Genomic DNA, 17490 nt, shown 5'->3' on the forward strand with positions numbered 1-17490 from the left:
ACCTGCGCGGAAACACGTTGTTGTTGGTATAAAAATTCATCCTCAAAGGAGGTTTAAGCCTAAAAATAAAAAAAAAAATAGTTTTCGGTGAGTGCACTTGACAGTTAAAATGAGGTGTATAAACTCCAGTTTCTCCTTGGTATTGTCTGAAGATGAACATGAATAAATGAGTTTCTCAGGTAGGATTTATCCTGCTTTACTGTACATCTCCAGCATTTCCAGCAAATGCCTGCCTGGCCTGCGAAAGACGGACCCGAGGAAGCTCGGAGACGCGTCTGAAGAGCGCAGGCTTCGTACAAGAGGGGCGGAGAGACAGAGAGAGAGAGAGAAAGAGAAAGAGAGAGAGAGAGAGCTGTGACAGCGCTCATCACCCACTGAACAACCAGGACGGGTTGCATCCGAGCAATCGCTGTCATTCGCAGACGGAGTTTACAGCCTTTGCGCCCGCTTTTTCTTTCGATCTTTTTCTGCCGCACCCGTCCCTCTCCCGGTGCTGCTCAGCCAGTCGACCATGGTTTCTATAATTTCAGACCTGGACCCTCTGAAAGCTGGAACGTGTTAAGGTAAGCGCCCGGCCAGTTTCTCCACAGCCTCGCCAGTATGATAGCAACGGGGGGAAATAGAGACAGAAGTGCGGTGGTGCCCTTTTTTTCTTTTCTTTTTTGGAGAAAATAAGGGTGGGACGCAGCGCAGGCGGGAGGTCGCCGCCTTCTGAGCCACGGCGGTGGCGCTGCGGTGCGTAATTACGCACGCTTTGCGCCGTTTGGCTTTAATGCGCCGCGGGTACAGCGCTCTTTACACTTTCTGAGCTCCTCTTGCTGTTCTGCTCCGCTCTGTCATGAGTCTGACGCAGGCGAGCTGCTGTGTCCACGTACATCTCATTAACCTCCGATGCTGCCCCGCTCGGCGCTTCATCACCAACCATCATTTCCAAACTTTCGTCCATTTCATTCTAGAATTAAGAATAACTCCCATTTATTACCCCCACCTCCCACCCCCTCCCTCCTGCTTAACTCCCCCCTCCCCCTACCCCCCCATACTGATGTGGTCCCTCCAAACGCTGTGGAGCGTCGCGCGCTGCCAGAAAAAAAAAAAAAAAAAAGTACGCCCCTCCAGGAATTTCTCTTGAAACATTTACTCATGGCTGATTGCCTGCCTGCTCCAGCGCGCTTTAGAGAACATTAAATTTTATCTCCACTGCTGCAAAACATGTTTTCAGCGCTGCTCCAGCAACACAGCCGTTTACTTCTTGCATGGAGGCGGTCCTGATACAGACTTGATTCGCTGAGTCTCCCATGAGGTCAAAGGTGAAACTACTTCTTGCTTCCCTTGCCTTAACTGAGCACTCTTTCCGTTTTGTCAAACACCTATTAGGCTCATAGGCAGGACACTAGGCTCTGTCTTCGACCTGCAAATCACTATGAATACATTCACTGTCATTAAGCATCTCAGCAGAAAAGCCTATGAATTTAAATGCAGGAATTTAAAAGGCCTTGTCCCTGAATATTTCAGCCATTTGATAAATAAGTCATTATTCCCTCGACAGAGTCGGCAGTAGCGGCAGGGACTATCGCAGATTCTATTTTAGAAACTGGGAGAGGAGACAGAACCCTCAAGACCCTCAAATTATTCTTTTAATGCTGCCTCTCCCCTCTTTTATCATTTTTTTCCCCCTCACCCACCCCTCCAGTCCAGCACCACCATTATCCACAAATCCAAAATAGAAAATGAGTGGAGTAATGTAGAGCAGGCATATTTCAGTGAACTGCTGACGGACAAAGAGGGGGGCTAAATGATGTCATTTCCAAACAGACGGTGATGACCATTCAGACTGAGAAATAGGGCATGCAGTTGACCCGAAGCACACACTCACACTCTCAGAAATAGCCACAGCAGAGACTTTCTCTATGGACGCACTCTTCCTCTCCTCTCGGTCTACTTGCTTAACTGGGACACATCTCCCGGCAGCATTAAAAAAATGACACTTTTACTAATTTTAGTTACCAGTTAATAATTTACATATTGGCCTCACAGCGGCCATCTTGGCTCAACAGGTGGAAAGCCAAAGGCTGGTGAGGAGGTGAGGATTTGGGTTTCAAATGGGCAAACTTCTGCACAGTGATCTCCACCAGTTTAGTTTTGCTGGAGTTGGATCCGTCGCTGAAAGGGAATCAGGCAAAAGATCGACAGGGAAACAAAGTGAGGAAGGACGGCAAGGGGAGACAGGAGTATTTACCTCCCCTCTGGCTCTGTCTCCTCTTTTATTAAACCTTTGTTCTTCCAGATTAGAGGTAAGAGCAGCTGTCCCTCTCTCCACAGACGATGCATCTTAATAAAGACCAGCTCATTGCCGGGCCCGACGCGCACACTCTCTTGGGGTCACAGTCGTATACACACACACGCAATCACTTCCACCAGTCCCTTAGACACCCACATGCGCGCACACACACACACAAGCACACACACACACGCAAGCAAGCACTTCTCAATCATCTACGATAATGAAGCACCTCGGTAGCGTTCTCGCCGTTGTTTTTCTCCCTAATGAGACTCACCTCCATCACGCTCAGACACACACACACACACACTTCATATCACAACCATAGCAGTATGAAGACGACGTGTGTGTGTGTGTGTGTGTGAGAGAGATTTTTGTCGCTATGCCACATGAACAAGGGAAGCGACGAGGAGCGCTTACTTGGATATCATTTTCTAAAATTCAGCATGCGGCTGAGACCTAAATTTCTGAGTGACAGTGATGACCGAGCGATCCTCGGTTCAAATTAAGAAGCTGAAATCATTACAAAGATTGGGGGGGGGGGGGGCATTTTATAGCAGACTACCCAAACAGATGAGAAAGATCTCACTGCTGGAACACAATTAGGCAGCATGATATGCATATTAGCAGAATTGGCTGATTAATGCAGCTGCTGTGGAATCTGATTTAGTTTAAATGCAATATGAAGTTAATGCAAGTGACAAATGTGTGTTCACACGTGATCATCAGCAGGGCGTGTCTGCACTTCTCAATTCAATATCTCTGCTATCTTATACACAGTGTCATTTTTCTCACACACACACACACACACACACACACACACACACACACACACACTCTCCTGTTCCTGCTCAGGCACCGCAGATGGATGTTAGAAAATCAGCCCATGCCTCTCACAGTGCACGTCACATATCTGAAGTGCAGTTGAGTTATTCCATAATGAGAAACAGCATGCATATTAATTCCATCTGATTACATCCAGCTACCACACATACACACACCCAGACACACGCGCACGCACATGTCAAAGACGAGGTGTGTTCTGTATTCAATTAGGGTGGGGAGAGTGGGGAGCTCAGGTTTTATTCTATTACCATGCGGATGAAATATTGCTGCATATTCAGAGACAGGAGGTCAGAGATAAACCGGCCAAACTGAAGGTTAAGTTTGGGAGCATGTATGTATACTCAGCACCAGTGTGAAGATGAGTCTTCATGTCTGAGCCTTAAAAAAAACCCAGAAAATTTCTCATTCCTTCACTGCTCCGTGTCATCAGGGTCCATTTTCATTCAGTCATTGCAATCCGTATGCAGGTCCTGTAGTCCGAGTGTGCTCCGAGGGAGGCTGCAGGGAAGGAAAGGAAAAGAGTACGGGAGGTCGACAGAGAAAGGGGGCTTGACCTTTGACCCCGCAGTGTTGGTTTTAATTAATCCACTTAAAGAGTTTGTCTGCTTGCATTATGTGTCGCTTTATATCCCGCCGGACTGCGAGGAGAGGCGCAAATCCATCCGCCTAATTACCAAGACCACTGCTTGAATCTTTAAATCCCCTCTGATAGTGTGCGAGAGTGCGGCATCACAGAGTGTGTATTGCTGCTTTATCTGGAAGCCGGACCTCTCCACCGTTTGGGATTACGCTGGTTTTAACTGAGGGGTTAGAGTGAAAACGTTTTGGAAATAGGCGCTCGCTGATATTTACAGACTGGAGCAGCAGATCGACAGAGTTTTATCTTCAAATCTGAGCAAGTTTCCAGTGTTTTACCTCGGAATCTCATCCTTTTGTGATGGAAAAAAGCACGTCACGGGACGCTGAAGTCATTATGCTCACTGAAGCAGGCGTCACTTCATCATGAGACTCATACACAGCTAATTTGCTGATGTTGGAATCTGAATCAAAATACAAAATCTGGCTGAGCTCCTTCCAACCATCTCCCTCGCTATCTTTCCATCGCGGCGTTTGTTGGCTTATTTAATCGTCTTTGATATTTTTCCATTGAGATCAGGAAAGCTTCTGCTCTGATTTGCTCCCCAAACCCCAGTGTTTACGGTTGCATTTGATGCATGTTGAATAATGACACGGATTCGCTCGTGTGGAATCCTAACAAGCTGTCTTCAAGGCGTTCTCCTCGGTTTTTGAGAAAGATCAGCTCAGAGGAAAGACCTAGAAAGGTTACAGCGAGCTTTGCAGCTCCTCAGTTGTTGCTGGAGGGATAGAAGTCAGGTGTGGGATGGGTTATATTAACAAAAAAGGGCAAAAAAAAAAGTTTCGTCAGCTTTTGTTTTTTAAAATGCACTGTGCATTGACTCAGTGGCATTTCATTAAAACGGCCATCTAGGATTCTTTTTGTGTGTGTGCCAAACGATGCACTCCAACCAGAGCTTTATCCATCACACTGATGTGAGGAAAAAGTGACAAGTTTAAATGAAAGTGATGGCAGCAGAAGGGAGGGTCGGTGGGATGCGGGGCAGACTCAGAATTCACTCTCCCTGTCTCACAGCTGTCTGTCAAACCTTTGTAGAGGAGAAGAACAATACAGCACTCAGCGTCTGAGTGACGGAGGCGTACGGGCGGGCTGAAGAAGAACGAAAGGGAGGGCTGAGTTTCTCCGAACCAGCCCCTGGAATCAGCGAGAGATAATTATATAGCTGAGGAAAAAAAGAGTGCGTCACAAAACACAAAAGAGACAGAGGGAAAATGACAGAGGGAGAGAAGGGTACTGGAAAAGCTACTGAGGAGCAGGAAAGACTAGAAATTAGGAGAGGATGGAAAAGGACGGAGGCTCCTCCAGGACAGGTGTATGTTATGAAGAAGGCAGCATTTTATTAACAGTTGGATCCTAGAGTTTCTTTGCTACCTTAATATGAAGGTATATTATAAACAGCTTTCAATATGGGATTTTCATTGGTGCAGAGATCTATGATCCTTAAGAATATTACAGTACATATATATATATATATATATATATATATATATATATATATATTATATATATATATATATTAGCTATTAGTTATAGTAAGCAGATTTCATTAGGTTTGGCAGTTAAATAAGAAAATCACAAACATGAGCAGGAAGTCCTAAAATTTAAGCAGCTAAATGCTGAATGTGAAGCTTCAGTGTATTTGTTGTTGAATCACAGTATCTATGTAAACATATCAGAGGACATGGAGGGATAAAATATAAAAAGCACAACTTCTATAATGTACGCGAGTCGTTCCCGCGTCTCCTCCTGCCATCAAAGTCGAAAACCTGGGCACTATTTGGCCTTCATAAGTTTATATTTCAGTTGCAATCCTGCATCATTCTCAGCCTTTTGAACAGCGTGCTCACAGGCTACACTGTGTGTATGTGTGTGTCTTGTGTGTCTGTGTGTGTGAGTGTTTGTGTTTCCGTGGACTCTCTGTTCCTGTCCCGTCCTTCTGCGGTTCTTGTCGGCTTCAGCATTGGTTTTGTTTGATTTCTTCCAAAAGTAAGATTACCTACCGCAGGCTCTCTGTCTCACACACACACACACACACACACACACACACACACACACACACAGAGGACATCGTCTGTCTCTTTAATGTTATTTTTGACTAAAACAAGTGTTGTTGCCTGTCACAGCATATGCAGTAGCTGCTTTTTTTTTTCTTCCTTTTTTTCCCCCCTGCAACAAAGATCAGCTTAGTCAACCGCAGCTGCAGGGATTTAAAACACAACTGTAACACACACCTCACATGACTGCGTGTGTTTGTTCTTGTATTACTCATGTTGTGGGGACACACATACGCACAGTCGTATAACTGCTTAAATTTTAGTGTGAAACCGTGGCAAGGGTGAGGTTTGGGTTTGTCAGGAGGGAGTTAGGCCTGGGATGAGTTGATTTAAATCAGTGTAAGGTTCTCTAAGCGATAGACAAGTGTGTCTGTGTGTGTGTGTTCGTTATATAGGCACCATATTAATCACTGAGTATGTGGTAATGTGCATGTGTAAATCAAATATGTCTAACAAATGCAAAATCTTTCTTCTTTCTTCTTTCTTTCTTTCTTTCTTTCTTTCTTTCTTTCTTTCTTTCTTCTTTCTTTCTTTCTTTCTTCGTTTTTATCGTCTTGTGTCATTTTCTTGTGTTGTTGTTTTTCATTCTTTTTATTCTTCATTTCTGTCCATTTCATGAAATCCAGCTGTTTCTTTTTCTTTGATGATTCTTTATTTTTTGTCTCTCGGCCGTGTTGTTTTCTTTTTTTTTATTTTTTCAAGGCCAATTAGCTTTTTTTTTTTTGTTCATTTATGTTTATATCTCTACTTTATCTGCTCTTTGCAGCCTATACATTTGTCTCTGCTCGTGCGTGCACACACACGCACTCACACACACACACACACACACACACACACACACTTAACACCGCTGGCCCTAAGTGACAAATCTGTTTAATAATGCACCACCTGGAGCACGGCTTTCTCTCTGCCTCTCTTTTTTCTCTCTCTCTCTCTCTCTACACACATACACTAATCATTCCCTCTGGCTGTATTTTACTGCTGTACTTTGTTATAGTCTTATTCTCAAAGGTACTGCTACCATGTGCACCGCGGCTGGGCCCATAAAGAAGCTTTAAACCTGTGTGAGTGTTTTCCCCACTGACACACAACTGTCTCTATTCCGTATGGCTTAAGAGACACAGGAAGTACAGAGAGTACACTCTCTCTCCTCCACCTTTTCTTTTTACATCCTTCCTTTTTATCCTCTTTTTTTATTTCTCTTCCACCTCCATGGCAGATTTCACCAGCTTGCTTCTTCTTTTTTTCCCACCTTCTTCTCCCCCTCAATGTGATACTCTACAAATACATAACCAGGGGGGGAAAAAGGAAGATGATCAGGGAGTGAAAGAAAGAGAGGAGGACTGCAGGAGGGGGGGGGTGAGAGGGAAAAAATAGATCTTGTCTGAATAAATAAATAGCTTTTCCGCACAACCAAAAGGAAGAGCTAAGCTGGAAGAGGAGAGAGGGAGGATGGGAGAAAAAGAGGAGGAGGAGGAGGGCTGAGAGGTGAGAGTCAGTGAAGGAAAGAAAAACATTGGCACTCTGCCTGGTGGAAATCAGGAAAAAAGGAGATAATCTCTTTGTGTGTGTGTGACTGATGGATGCTTGAAGCGAAGCAAAAAAATACAGACTACGCATAACCAGAGGCCGAAAACAAAACTGACCGAGCATAGTGTGAACTTGGTTTTGCAAGGGTCACGCCAATAGGTCAGACTGAAACTGTGCAGCACCAGAGGCTATCTGTAAAGGAAATCATTATTCTTCTTGTAGATGGATATGTTCTCAATTTACTTTGGCATTTATTTGAAAAATTTACTTTTAAAAGTCGATGACAAACCGATAAAGGTGGCAGATATCAGCATAATGGTTACATAATGGTTAGCATGAGATGCAGTGCGCCACGCTGTTCCCAAAGAGACATTTTATTGCCCCACATTATCAAAAAAAAAAACCTGCCTTTTATGACGTTTAGTATGGAAAAGGTCAAATTTAAATACGCTATATAGCTGGACAAAAAAAAAAAAATGACTGTCAGCAGTTTCATTCCAGAAAATATCCGAACAAGCTTTCAGAAGCCTGCATCGGTCACACTGCAGAGAGAAAATATAGAGAGGATGAGAGGGAGAGCTAATGAATTACGGGTGGCCTATGAATAGAAAGAGAGAGAGAGAGGTCCACGCTCTGTGCTTCTTTTCCTCCTCCTGGGTTATGGAAGTGTCACGCTGCGAGTGTTGCCATGCAGATGGTGACCTGGAGTGTTGCAAAAGGGAGGAGCGGGGGGGGGAATTAAAAGCAGAGAAAGCTCCAGAGAGGGGAAAAAAAATAAATGGAAATGGAGACGAGGGATGCTTTTGTTTTGTTTGTTTTTATTAATAAAAAACTGGCTGAACAGAACAGGAAGTCATTTGATTGACTGCAGAGGTTCGACAGGCATCTTTAATCACAGTCATGATCACCGTCAACTGAAACTGTTTAGGTTATGAAGGCACACAGCTGCCAAATTTGCCCTTAGATAAGCAGGGTTTGTTGAATAATCATCGAATCAGGATGGAGGTAGAGAAAAACTTGTTTTCCTCTTCTGTTTCCATAGTTGTCACTTAAATCCAGACACGGATAGGGTGACACAGGACTTGGTTATAATAAGGAGACAAAGATACTGGGCGTTTACGGGTTTTACATTCAGCCTGTGCCACTGAATGCATCTCACACGCACAGGCATACGTGCTGTTGAAAAGGGAACAGCACTGCAGGGTGGAGTCCGTATAGCGGGAATCTTGCATGACGTAACAACAAGAGAAAGAAGCGCTCCATTTACCAGCTGGTGCCGAACCTTCTGAAAAATTCTAAGCTTGTTTGAGTTTTGCGTCTTTAACTGCTTAACATCCACCAGGTCACTGGTAACCCAACTAGGGGTTACCAGTTAGGGGTAGGGAATGGTTCTGGTTATTGTCCACCCCTTTTTATAGAAGTTTTGCCTGTTTTGGAAAATCCAAATGGAAACAGAAAATGTAAGACCACAAATCTGCATATTTAGCATGTGGCTAAAACAAAAGCAGCCCTAACCCCAGGCAGGCTGCCCATAGATGTCAAGAGCTTAAACCAGTGTAAATGTACTAATATACATCAACTGGAATGATAATGGCAATTTTGGCTTTGCAAAAAAATGCATCTTGCTTGACGCTCATGCTTTGTGTGATTACTTTCATGGTTTCAGTGCTTTTTAATTTAACTGCTTGCACAAATATTTAAGGCCAGTTCAAGGTTTCCACATCTCTTCTGTCTGCAGGGGTCCTTGTCGAAATGCCCAAGGAGCTGCACAGACATTTATGTGCAGGCCAGAATTTGAGGCCATGAAATGCGTTGGCATATGCATTTAGCTGCAGAAAGCACAGAAGCACCCTCACATTTGCCCAGTAGTAGGAAAAGCTTTAGATTCCACATTTTAGACATAGGACATTAGAATTCTTTATATCAACCCTTTCCTGCTATGTAAACCGGAATCCCAGTTGAACTGCACCCAAATTATGTTCAGGTCGGGTAGAGCCCTTTTGTATTGCCCCAAATGAATAAGCACAAATTGCTAACAATGTATACATTAATATCAGGGTCTTATTATTCTGTGGTCAAGTTGTGCTTTTTTTTTCCCCCCCCAGTTCGACTTATCATTGACTCTGCTTTAGAACGGGTCCCTCAGGAAGACCTCCAATTTAGGCAGAGCATTCAACCCGGATCTGCATCAGCCGCTTCATTCATTCTTCACACTCAGTGGCTCATTTATCAGTTGTGTGGCTACCAGCTGACTGGAAGAGGATCTAGAGATTGGGTCCTTAGAGTTGTGGGGTGGGGCCTCTACACCAATGCTTTGGGCTATTTGTTGGGTTCCTAGAGAGGTTTTCGAGTAGCTGGGTGCAGTTGGGTACACTGTCCTGCTTCGGGGTGGCAGCTGCCATTGGGGAATATCACTTGAATGCCAGGATCCAAGAAAAACTGTACCCTGTTATAAAGAAATTAATGATGTTCTTCACTACACTTGTCAGGCATTTTAATGTCGTGGCTGATTGGTTTATGTTTATATTAATCACAAGAGTCCTTGTTATTGCTGCGATAATTGTAAATCTCTTGTGTAGAATGGTCAAAATAAATGAAAGTGAAAACAGTGTTATACCTAACTCCGATTTTAAGAAATTACTAGATGCATCATTAATCCCATTATTTTATTTTAGAAATCATTTAAAGCACTTTGCCATGCAATCATAACGGAGTGATCTGTTGTGTCATGTGATGATAAAAAGCTTATGTTAGGTATGATTATCCAACTGTAGACAGAAGTGCCACTTTGATTTGGGATATCAGTTCAACATACTTGTGGTTCCAGCTGCAGAATTTCATGGCGCATCGATGCGGTTCTGTTTCCCCGTACTCAGTTTGATCAAATTCTCCATGTGTTTCAAGAATGGAGATTTTAGGCTTTCAAAACTTACTGTTGGAGTTTCAAGACATTTGCAATCATCAACTGAAAAAGGAAGTGTGCATTCATATTACAACACTTTGCATTGTGAAACGTTTCTGTTGGAGTTGTGCTATTATTGGCTAGCTTATAGGGACATAGCATTGCTATCGTTAACAGTCAATTGTCCCTGTGGTAACTCATTGATTATTTAATGGACCTTAATGAGACATTACAGCAACTTTAACCTCAGTTCACTGGCTGTGTGTGTGTGTGTGTGTGTGTGGTGGGGTGGGGGGCAAATATTAGAAACACCCCAAAGCTATGAACTGCAGCTTTAAAAATAAGCCTAACCACACAGCTGAAGCTGAACCTCTCTGTTCTTCTTATGTTGTCCACCCACGACACTACTCAGTGAAGAATACTGACTCACTTCACTGCAACAAAGTTTTAAAGCAGCCTGGTGCTGAGCACCGAGCTGCCTTACTTATGCTTGACCTGGATGAATTTGCCTCTTGAAGACCAAAAAATTGGATGGAGATGGAAATGTCATGAGGGTGTGAGGGTGGCGAGCTAGTGGTAAAGAGGAGGAGAGATAAAGGAAGATAGACGCTGTTACTGCAGCTGCAGAAACAGTGTTTTTATGGGTATGAACTGTTGCCTCATGTTATTCTCCCAGTCAGATGACTGAAGAAAGAGCCCCAGAGCCATCCTGGTCATTATATTACATCTTGTACTGTGTGCATCTGTGTGTATAAGAGAGAAATGCATATGAAGAAGAAAGTAGAAATGTCACTTTTTCCTGTAGAATTTATGTCAGATATATTGTGGCTACATGGGTTTTGTCATCTAAAAATCAACTGTGCAGTATTTTTTGTGTATTAAACACATTTATATTGCCAACACATGAGAAATACATAGAAAAATTAGACCTTTGCACATTTACTTACGCCTCTAACAGCCTGTGGACTAATTTATGAGTGGCCTAACTTTTTCTTGCTTTCGAGCACCTTCCCTCACTTTTGCAATGCTGCTAGCTTAGAAATTAAGTCCAATTTTTCAGGCAACAATAGTAAGATAAGATATTCTCTATCTATGCAGAAATTTAGTAAATTTCTGGAAGAACGTAGCAACTTTAACGTTAATATTGCAAATCTAGCAATTTGTCTATTTTAGCAGGTAAGCTAACCTTAGACTACTTGGTTTTAAACACGAGTTGCTAGCTAATGTTAGCTCGGCCGTTAAATTGATGTAGCTAGGTTGAATGAGTTATACATGGCATGTTCATTGGCTGATCTAATGAACAACTCAGTCACTTCTGATTTTTTCTAAACCAAGATGTCAGCAGTGAAATTCTAAATCCAGAGGTTTCAAAATGGGACTTCAGGAACTAATGGATTATGTTACAGTAGCATCCATCAGATCGGCTAATTTATTCAATTTAATGATAACCAATATACCCCTAACACCAACCATATCCCAAATGTCCAGTTTTAATGAATAAATCTGAGGATTTGCATTGTTCAGCCTTGATTTTTGAATGTAGGTGTGTCCTGATATTTATGTCCTCCCACTGTGATTAATGCAGCCACCCATGAAATCAGCAAGAGGTGAAATTTTACCCTTTCAGCCTTGACTATAGTTATGTTGGGTTTTTTTTGTTTTAATTATCTTCACTTACTGCTTTTTGTCCTCATCTTTTCTTCTCTAACCGTTTGCCACTGTTTTAAAGAAAGCATCTTTAGGTCTTTTGTGCGCTTGTGTTTGACATAATCCCAGTGTCTGTTGCCGTGGTTACACTTTCTTAATGTGCCATTGATGTGACTGTATGTATTAAAAGCACCGCTGACTCCTGGCAAAACTTTAAATGTGCTTCTCTACCTCTCCCTTCCTCCCACCCCCCCGCCTCCCTCCCTCAGCTCTGTGACAGTCATGTTTTCTTTGTGTGTCAAACAGAGAGCACTTGTCTGTGCCACTTTGTTACTGAGAGGATATAACTGATAGCGGGTTATTTTTGGATTGCAAGCGATACTGGCTGATATCTTTTACCATTGAGGAAGCCTTTGAAAAGCAATGTTGGCATCATGAATTAGAATTAATATCAAATCAGGGCGTTATTTAAATGTTAATCAAATCAGCACTGAATATGTAATCAAAACTAGATTTATTGTTGTAATTCTCCTGCTGCTATTAGTCTTGTCTGTGTCATATCTTGTGGCCATGCACGCTGAATGTGCAGGCAATGAGCTCCAGCACAGCAACATTATGACAGCATTTCATCTCCTCCCCTCGACACTGCGCTTTGGAAGATGACGGTAATTTGGATGAGATGTTTCGAGGCCTTGGGTTCTCCCCCCCCCTCACTTGCTGACAGTCCCCCAGTGCGCTGCAACATTAAAGCAAGACTGGAGCATGAACGTATGGCCGGCTATTAAATGGCAATCACACACAGAAGAGCTCTTTTATAGTCGAACACATTTCTGCTTAATAGCTCTCGGAGCAGAGTCGTCCAAATATGACATTTCCAGTGAAAGCCCTCTGAACGCCAGCTTCTATTAAAATCTTTGCTGAAATTTTTCAATTTGTCACTTTTTATGGGATGTGCTTCAGAATGAAATCTGGATTGCAACCAAAAATTCCCAGTTTAGTTATATGATCATGGTTTCAGGGGTGTCTGGCTCTTGCTAATAGTGTCATGCACAGTTAACTCGCTGGTGGTTGATGTTGAGGCCACTCGTGACACCAGCTCAGCCCAGAAGCAGTGATCAAATCTGGGGAACCTTCTGAGCCAATGAATCCTGAGATTACTGGAACCTCTCGCCCCCTAATGGCTGCTTGAGGGTGGAGTTAATGTCATCAGCGGGCCCTGTGCTCGCTCTTGGTAGCCCTGTTCCATCCTGCTCCATTAATTTCAAGTGCTACTCATATCCTTGGCCCCCTTACTTTCCATCTCTCAGCCCCCTCCTTCCTTCCATCATCACCTTGGTGCGCCCAGCCCAATCTCGGCGCTCTCCTGGCTCATTTTGAGCTGTAATTGGACAGGAGTCCCGGGGGATGTTCGTCAGCACGCCCCAGCGCCCCGTGTCCCATCTCCAGAGTAGAAACGCACCCGGCCATGGTCGATAAGCTGCACTCCCACCCCCATCAGTCCAACATTCCCTACTCTGCTAACTTTCAATAGGCAAAATGACTGGGCCTCACTTCAAAACAGAGTCCAAAATAGACCCACAGAACAGCAATAACACCTACCCCCCCATTTCTTCTGACTGAAGGAATAATCATACAAAACACACTGCAAAAACATTTCCATCGTGTTTAATCCTGTCTGTCTGTAACCGAATCCCAAAAGATTATCCTTTAAAAACAAGTTGGTAAATGTGCAGTGCAAATATTTCACCTTGATTTGAACGCAAGTTGTTAAAGAGACCCTGTTCTACTTATTTCCAGCTCCATATGCCTTTGTGTGATATACGTCTCAAAATAATCCTTTTTTACACTGAGCCCTAATGCAGGTCCTCTACTTCATAACTGTATGAAACATTTACCTTTAGCTGCAAAAATAATGAAAATAAAATGACTTGTTTGTTTAAGATATATAACTCTGGTCAGCTGAAAATAAAATAAGATAAATCTAGTCATGATAAAGAAGAAGTTCTGTTATAATAAATAAAGGCCTGTATCATAACTATACTTTGGTATAAAATTTTGGAAAGAGATTTCCTGTTGGACCACCTCAGATCCTTAAACTTACTAATATCTTCGATTATATTGCTGCGAATGCGTGGCTGTGTGAGCGATGTCCCGCTTTCCCACAAAACGCCTTATTGCGTTCATCCCTTCATCAGGCGTGAAAATCTTTCTAGCATTCTGTGGTCTCTTTCACCGTACTCTAGCGAGCACACAGTTGTATATCTTTTGGTGTTGTGTTTGGCTCTCTCCCTGTGCCAGCTTTCCCTCGAGCAGCATTTGTGCTGGTAATCTGTCATATGAGTCCGTCTCATCAGAAGCACGGGAACATTTGGAGCTGCAAACAGAGAGCCTGGATAACACCCTAAAAGCTTCCTGTTCCTCTCTTATTGCCCACAGCTCAATCCCAACTATCTCAAATCTCTCTCCTTATCTCCTCTCCTTTATTGCCAAAGCTTGACGGGCACTTGACAGTTTAGAAAAATACCCCAAATTGGGCCTGACCTGAGTGCTGGTTGGCCACCAGTGTATACCTGCAGCTCCCCCCAGAGGCCGGCTCACTCAGGTTGAAAAATAATTCAGTGAGTGTAATTTCTGAATTTCGTCTTGATGATAAAGTTATTTTCTTTGTCTGCGGCCATCTGTTCATGCTGTAGAGCTCTCAGACAGTCTCAAACATCCAGTTTTATATAATCATTCTCACCGCCTGACCTGTCCTCTCACCAGCTCTGCAACAATTACCGCTGAATACCTGATGGTGTGTGTGTGTGTGTGTGTGTGTGTGTGTGTGTGTGTGTGTGTGTGTTGTGTGTGTGTGTTTGCCTGTTGCCAAGTAGAAAGAGAAGAAAGCAGGCAGTGAAAGTGTGTGTTGGAGCTGTATTGGCATTCGCCAACCAGCGGATGAAAGCGGCGGCCCCGTTAATAATTGAAAGAGTACTTAACGACAGGAGCGCTGCCCTCGCAAGACAGCTTTTAATAACCAGGAAGGTTTCATATTTCTGGTTCTCTTTTCATCTCTGGCTCGTCCCCACCACTGCTGCTTCCCCCCCCACCTCCTGCCCGCTCTTCTCTTCTTCTTCTTTAGAAGCTTTTTCAGCTCTATTGAGGAGCAAAGGACTGCTGCTGAAGAAGCATCTGTCAGCCTTTTAAAAACAGCAGAAGAAAAGGTGTATGTGTCTACATGTGTGCATTTACTCAATTAAAGTGGGGAACATTGTGCTGGAATGGATAGCATGCCGTGCCTATGGACAGGGAAGTCTATTTATTACGTCTCCCACATTATCCCTCTGTCCCTGCTGTCTAGTTGAGAGATATGTATTTGTTTATGGAAGCGCTCCGTCTCTGCTCTTAATGTGCTCACCGCTCACCCTCATTAATTCGCTTGATGGTCTTTGATTTGCTGGGCATCACTAAGTCGCATTAAGAAATGTATTTCCCAGCTCTTACTTAACGACGCTTCCAGAACCAACGCAATTAAATGCACATTTAAATGCTCGAGGTTTCCCTCTAAATTCATGAGCAGAGACAGGCGCTTGATTAGCGTCCCACAGAAAATTAAGCAGCGAGGGAAAGGTGATGCTGGGGTTTTTTTGGTAAATGGCACCTTCTTTAGTGTGCTTTCCTTTTGATAGCGTGGCACTCATCCTGTTATAGTAAGCTAATAAAGCATTTACAATCATGTTTTAATCAGAAAACAGAACGCCAACAGGTGGTGCTAAATATGACTTTGAGCTACTCTTGCTTTGAATATAAATCACTTATGTCATGGCATTTTTGCATATGCTTAAAATGTCAGCTTCACATAAATAAGACAAGCATATTTTCATATTTACCCCAGGTTAAGTCTAGTCACCGCATGCAATATGGAGCTTTTCAGAACAAGCAAAAAAAAAAAAAAAAAAAAAAAGCATTTCATATGCAATTAAAAGACAAGCACCAATTCTAGCAGGTCATTATACAGTTAGATTCACGCCTGATGAAGGGATGAACGCAATAGATAAAGACTTTAATGAGGAGCGACCTGCAAGAAGGTTTCTGTTGCATTTAAGTTTGTGGGGAGTCAGAAGGTCGGCTAAATGTTCTCAAGTGGAAAACTTGCATGTTTAAAATTTTAATTCTTAAATAGATTTTTAAAACCGTGTTCTCACCTGTTGCTCGCGCCTGCTGATGTTTTAGTTGATTGAGGTAAGAAAAATAATAGATTGCAGTAATCTGACTGGGATGAAACAGACGCACGAAATCGAAATCACAAAGTGATGGCCAAAAGAAGCGTTTTTGTCTTGAAATTAGGTTGACGTATTTACTATCAGTACTTAATGAGCCATCACTAGTCAGCTTTAGTTGTGTCTGCTGACACTGGCACACAACTAAGGAATAATGTTCTCTTCTAACAGAGATCTATTAGAGGCTAATTATGTAGCAGCATGTGATTAGCGAGATAGTCAGTTCATAAAATCAGCTTGTTGCACTGTAGAGAAATTAACCAGCAAAAATGACCTGAGTGACTCTGAAAAGGGCTAAATGGTTAAGGCCAGAGATGGTCTACCAAATGAAAGGGCAAAGCACGAGTTGATGACAGGGTGTTGGTGGAAATACTGGAACAAGCCTGATGAAAGCTCCTGATCATTGTAGTGCTCTTCATAACCCTCAACACTCACTGCAGACTCTGCCTGTGCGGCAGAAATCTGATGAATCCAGATACTCTGAAGAAAATTAAAGATTGGTTGAACATTAAGCACGCCATTAACGAGATAAAGTATTTGAAACTCAGCGTGAAGTTTATTTAACTCAGCTCCACCGCAGAAGCTGCTCATCCACAAATGGCCTTTTAAAGTGATGTCCTCCCATTCTGCTTACTGACAGTTGTAAAAGGACATGTAGTGATCATGTCTGCATTGTAAACTAATGATCCGCTTCCCCGTATGTAGACATGAATGAATAACTCATTGTATGTCTAGGCGTTGTTAACACACTTTATCAATTCATTCCTCAATTTGTGCTCACTCATCTCATTTGCATGTAGCCATACCTCTTGAGCTCTGCAGCTGAATGGGCCTAATTGAATAGTTGATCACATATTAATCTAATTAGTGTGGTTCAGTCGTGGTCATTGTGCTCTGAATTCATTTCGTCTGTCTTGTTATTGTGTTCTCTCAGGCCAGAGCCTGTCATTGGCCCCAGATGGTTTACTATAGCTAGCGCTGCTGATTTAACTGAGAGCTTCTCCCTTTGTCTCCGGATCAGACCTCCATACTGCACTCTGATCACAGTGATGACAGAGAGGCAGACAGAGAGGGAGGGAGAGAGAGTGGAAACAAGGGATCAAGAGGGAGTGTAAAAAATGTTAGAGAGAAAAAGAAGAAAGAAAGAGGCAAAGAAGGACACCACCATTACTGTTGAGGATGATCATCACCATATCCGAGTTTTCCATGAAAAGGCAACAAGTGGAGCCTAATGGGAAATATGCAGATATATGCAAATGTGCTGGATGGGTTGCCCAGAGGCCCACTGGGAGATTAAAGCTCTTCGGGATGGAGAGGGCTGTGGAGGAGGCTAGCAC

At 43.0% G+C, this 17490-nt stretch overlaps 1 protein-coding gene across 1 annotated transcript in view; it reads left to right on the top strand.

The window, feature by feature from the left end:
• Nucleotides 1-385: 385 nt before the first annotated feature.
• celf2 (cugbp, Elav-like family member 2) overlaps nucleotides 386-17490 on the top strand; it is a 217608-nt gene continuing 200503 nt past the window's right edge. Inside the window, exon 1 of the mRNA XM_030719968.1 lies at nucleotides 386-563. The gene's annotated coding sequence lies outside the window, so the exon portion shown is untranslated. The remainder of the gene's footprint in view (nucleotides 564-17490) is intronic.

The sequence above is a fragment of the Archocentrus centrarchus genome, chromosome 23, assembly GCF_007364275.1.
Source record: "Archocentrus centrarchus isolate MPI-CPG fArcCen1 chromosome 23, fArcCen1, whole genome shotgun sequence".
NCBI classification, from domain to species: domain Eukaryota; kingdom Metazoa; phylum Chordata; class Actinopteri; order Cichliformes; family Cichlidae; genus Archocentrus; species Archocentrus centrarchus.